Source organism: Cynoglossus semilaevis, chromosome 5 (genome assembly GCF_000523025.1).
Source record: "Cynoglossus semilaevis isolate Cse_v1.0 chromosome 5, Cse_v1.0, whole genome shotgun sequence".
Lineage (NCBI taxonomy): Eukaryota > Metazoa > Chordata > Actinopteri > Pleuronectiformes > Cynoglossidae > Cynoglossus > Cynoglossus semilaevis.
This window is the reverse complement of record NC_024311.1, coordinates 10,716,394-10,721,770: the sequence shown is the minus strand read 5'-3', so window position 1 is coordinate 10,721,770 and position 5,377 is coordinate 10,716,394. Positions and strand designations below refer to the sequence as shown.

The window sequence follows — 5,377 nt, the reverse complement described above, 5'->3', positions numbered from 1 at the left end:
TAAAACAATTGTTCTTCATACCAGTGTGCTGAGGAGAGCTGAGAGTTTGGAGCTCAGTTCATAATTAAAGATCTGGATTGAGACTGTCATTAGCAAATTAATAAAAAGAAATGTTAACAGTTGCAACACGCTGGCTTTAACCAAAGCCAAAGAAACCTCTGGAACAAATAAATATTCCAGATAAGCCATGTTTCTGAACAACGAACAAATAAGCTAATTAAAAATATCAGCGTCTGATTAAACAGGAGAGAGAAAGCTATTGATTATCATTTGGCTTGCAGAGATTTTTTTAATTGTGTTTACCACATTACGGGACACACTTTGACGCAAGAAGGAACTACTTGAGATTAAGTTCACGTCTGCGGCAGCTCAGTTCTCTTCGAACAAGCAGTGTTTAAGTGATCTTATTGACTCCTGCAGATGCACTCAATCTCAGTTAACTTTTTTTTGTAGCCAGAATTGATTTGAAAAATTTCACCAGGGGCCTTTTTAATGCTATAAGCCTCATTAATTTCCTCGGAGAAATCCATCTTTATCCTTTTACATCAAGGGAAATGGGGATTCATTCCCTTAATGAAACCAAATCTGAAGAATATTCACAATTGTTTCGTTTTTTTGGAGCAATACTTATAGTATTAATCCCAAAAGCACTCAGACTTAATGTTCTCTACCGTTCTCTAACATCTAACGTCCCCAAACATTATAAAGAGTATTAACATAATATATAATTACTGTTATCTCAAGTGTTGTCTTTTTTACACAGCCACATTAAAACCCATTGTTTTTAATTGATAAAAGCACTTGATGCTCAGTATTATTAATATACAGATACAGAGAAGTCATAGCTCGAAACTACTGAGATGTTTTTCTTTAAATTTATAAGCGTTGAATAAATAAACATCCCTATGGCTTAAAGCTTACTGTTGGGTGACATCATGTAAATATTAACTAAAGCTAGTGAAAACAAAAACACATATGTGTATATATACATATATAGTATATATATACATATATAGTATATATATATACACATATATATGTACATCTGTTACTCGCTAATCTCTCCTTATGAAAAGCCATGACAGATCTCCACTCCCCTGCCCATTTCTGCATCAGAAGCAGCTGTACGTTCTACAGCACCGAAGAATTCAGCGCTTGAATAACTGACACTCACGGTACGACTGCAGCGACACGGACGAGGCCACACTTTTATTTTACGATGCAGATGTTCATCACGAATGAGTCACCGCTCCTCGGCAGCATTGTGATGTAGTGGCATCACTGTGTCACTGCCAGATGCAGCGGTCCAAATTTAATATTTTCATGACAACTGTTAAATCTCTGCAAAGCCGCAGAATTAGCACATCCCAGAGGTCAGACGTGGACCACTGCCGCAGAGTTTTCCATTCACCGAGAGTCACATTCAAGATGTTGCAGCTTCATCCTGAAATGAGATACTGAGCACTCGAACGAAACGATGCCTCGCCTTGATCTTCTTGCCCAAATGATCATTTCCTTCCATCATTCTCTGTCTGAAAGAAAGGACAGATGAATGGGATGATGTATTGAAGACATATTGTGGATAAATATGAAGCATATGACAGTGGACCACTATCTGGACTAACAGCAAAAATACATTTGTTTCGGGGGATTTTGACACTGAGTGGAATATGCAGTATTTTGTACACAGTGTTAACAAAATAGATGGTAATATTTCCCTCATGTGAACTTGCTTCACACAAATAGATACCAGATAAAGACTGTGGATATCTCCATGTTATTTACAACAATTCAAGACTTTTACTGTTTTGAATTGTTTTGGGGAACAACTGGAGACATGGTTGCTTTTTTGGGGGGGGCGGGGGGGTGTCTTTGCAGATGATACCAGAGTTGATCATATCAAACTTGTATTTTATATCAGCTACAAAACTTAAGATGTTTTGACAATTCTTTTCTTCGTTAGTCTCTTTGTTACGCCTTTTTTCTCACCTTTTTTTTCCAGTCTTTTTGGCTGCGTTTCCCTGCATTCCACCTGACTCCACCTCCTGTGTTTTCCCTCCATGGTAATTGCCCATTCTCTACACCTGTGTCTTGTTAACCATTGGTCTGTGTATCTATGCCCATGCCTTTTAACTCCTACAGAATTCACCTGTGGATCATGTATATTTAACTAGTCACAGATCTTTAACAATTACAAGTCATAATCTGATTAATCACAGACAGGCTGTGGATTGCTAACAATTAATCATGATTTATTGAGATAGATTACTGTTCCTTAATGTGACAAAAATAGGGAACAGAAAACATCAAAATGATGGATTTAATAATATGGGATAAAATCAAGAAAAAATATGCAAAATTCAACTCATATTGCTTCATACACAGGAGTTTGTGGTTTGTATTACTGACATTAATACAAGTGCATCTTGACAGAGGTTTGTTGAACACATCGACATTTGCTTTCAAGCGACATAAAACCCCTGTCCTGGAAAAGCATGTGTGCAGGGTATTTTAAGCCCAAACTGCTTCACTGAATTTAAAACTCATTCCAGGAATGTGTATAAATGTCAACACGTGTATCAGCAGTGGATGGAGGGTGGAATCATTTAGTATCCAGTTAGCGTTAGCATTACCTCTCCATTTGCACTAAAAATTTCAACCTGATTAATGTTACTAATTATTTTTTGACAGCTCTACTTTTTTTTTATAGATATCCAACTAATTCTGGGTTTAAGAAGTCTTGAGTCCTAATCCAGTTCCAATGATGTTCATAAAAACAGCTGAGTGGATTCGAACCCAAGACTGAAACTGAAACACTTCTCTCACTCAAAAAAAAAAAAAAAAACAGCAGTGTTGAGAGAGCAGCCAACGACCAGTTAGATAACTAAGCTGTTGGCTTAGAAAGAATAGATGCTGATAAAAATATGTCAAATAAAAAAGCGTGAGTCAGATTGGTATATAAAATAGAACCGTGTTGCCGTTGTTCTCAGACAACGTTGTCTGAGAAGTGGAACAGGCAAAATGAGATGTTCTGCACCAATGGGAAGCAGAAGGTTTGTAGGTCATTCTCAGGGGATTAGTGACAACAATCATCCTTAGTTTCTTTAAAAAAAAAAAAAGAACCGTGCTGTTAACGGCGACCACAGTGGACCTGAGTGAAGCTGAACATTGGAACAGTGCTTTGTTCATAATTCAATGAGGAGCAGGTTCTTCCAGCCTCGCGTCAGGGAAGGAAACTTTCTGTATAGTAACACAACAATGAATGAAGTGCAAATGCTGAGGCTCACCAAAAGGTTTCCATTTTGCTTGTCATGCACTCGCTGTCACTGAACTTGAGAGTGTTGTTTGGTCTGTAGCCCCGTGCGTTGCTGTTGGCACTCGCCTCCTCAAACCGAATGGGTGCCAGATGTACGAGCCGGGGACCCGGAGCACGGTGACTTTGCCGGGTCCTCGTTGTTGCTCAAAAGAACCACCGACCACATACAGTACACACAAACTGGCACCGTTTAATGAGTCACACAATTGCTTCAAAGGGAAATTACATCCATTTAAACCTGTCTGACACATCAACCAAAAAAGGGCAAAGAAAAATGTGTCTACCTTGAATTTATAGCCAAATGAAAACCGCAAAGACAAAAGTGGGCCATGTGCAAGTTATTACGGACACACTCTATTCTCGGAGATGAGAGCAGCATGTGGGGTGGGTAGGTGGGCGGGGTGGGAGGTGTCGTGGAGGGGGACATAATCTCTGCCCGGCCTATTTGTATGATACCAGACTTTGAAATGGAAAAATCAAAGGAAAGCTTTTTGGAACAAAATGTGAACTTTGTTTCTGTCTCTTTGTGATCGGCCGGCTCATAATAACCACTTCAGCTGTTGGTCCAGGCCAATCAGAGGGTCTGTGCGCCATTACTGTATCACAGGTGATCACAGAGAAATCAGGAGACAGGGAAAAATATAGTGTGAGCTGCTGACAGAGTACAAAGGGGTTGAAACTCACAGGAACGTGAACACAGGAAAACAAAGCCTCAGTACATGACCGGGGGATAATGTAATAGTCTGTGCGTGGCCTATAGTTAGAGGCAGACGGCCAGAGGGTCCCAACAGCTGTGTGGGCGTCTGTGACAACGTCACCAACACTGACTTCATCTACGATGTTTGTCAGAGGACGATCACAGAAGAATCAAGTAGACAAATGTCAATCGCCGTTCTCCGTGTTTCTGTCTGAAGTCTCATGACAGTCTCACAAATATTCCCCAGACGCCAACAGAGCTACAAAGTGCAGAGCTAACATGAGACGGCACCAGCTGTTACACATTTAACATAATGTCATTTTGTTAAGGACCAAAATAAACAAAGGCATGAAAATGTTATCGTGGAGGAAGAAATACAAAATGTGATTCTGCCGTTGATTTACAACAGGTTCAACTCAGTCCCGTCGTCGACTTTCTAGTTATTGATTTTAAATATGTACAGGAAAGGAAAGTTAACTATGTCATTGTGACACAGCACACCACTGCACACAACCAAATGTGACCTCTGCATTTAACCCATCACCAACGTGAACAGCGGGCAGCTTTAAGCGTCCAGAGTGCAGTGTGTGGGGACGGTGCCATGCTCACCTCAGTGGTAACTTGGTGGACTCAAACCTGAAGACTTCCAGACCCAAGTCAGCTTCCTTAACCACTAAGCCAACCACTGTACCACTCAATTTTACATTCAATGACACTGCTTTACACTGCAGTTCAGAGTACTAATCTTATATATTTCATCATATATTTCCACTGTGTGCTGCAGGGAACCAAACCCAACTTTGCCAACATTTAAACTGCTGGAATATACTGTACTGAAACAGACTTGTATTTTACTGCACTTCACTGTGAGGTCCGTCCTTCTCTTCTGTCTGTTTGTTTGGGGCTGATTAGTGAAATCACACTCACCTGTGTTTCCTTGTTAATCAGTCCCACTCGTGTCACCTGGTGCCCTGGGTTTTTGTACCTCTTCCTCACTCTCTCTTAGTTAGTGCTGTGTGTGTGTGTGTGTGTGTGTGTGTGATGCCATGTTGGTCCTGTGTTCCTCGTTCCTGAGTTCCTTTGTTTCTTGCTGCTTGTTCTAGACTGACATCCTGTGAGTTTGGAGATTTTTTTTTTTTTTTTGGCTTATTCTGTTAATTAAACTGTTTGCGTCTGATTCTTTTCTCAGGTACAGGACTTTGGTTCTGCCTGCTTCCTGAGTCTCATAAAATAAAATAAAAATAATTTTCTGGGGTTTTTTTACTTCATTTTGTCTGTATGCTCAGCTACTTTAGACAAAACCTCTTCTTAACCAGGAAGGTCAATAAAGTGTCATGTGAATTGTCCATCAGATCAAACATACA

General features: G+C 40.0%; 1 long non-coding RNA gene across 1 annotated transcript; it reads right to left on the bottom strand.

Moving 5' to 3' along the window:
* Positions 1 to 1,184: 1,184 nt before the first annotated feature.
* LOC103379046 (uncharacterized) lies at positions 1,185 to 5,001 on the bottom strand. Its single transcript, XR_521552.3, has 3 exons — positions 4,623 to 5,001; positions 3,288 to 3,496; positions 1,185 to 1,532 (listed from the first exon to the last, which is right to left on the bottom strand). It is a non-coding gene; the product is annotated as an uncharacterized LOC103379046 (long non-coding RNA).
* Positions 5,002 to 5,377: the final 376 nt, after the last annotated feature.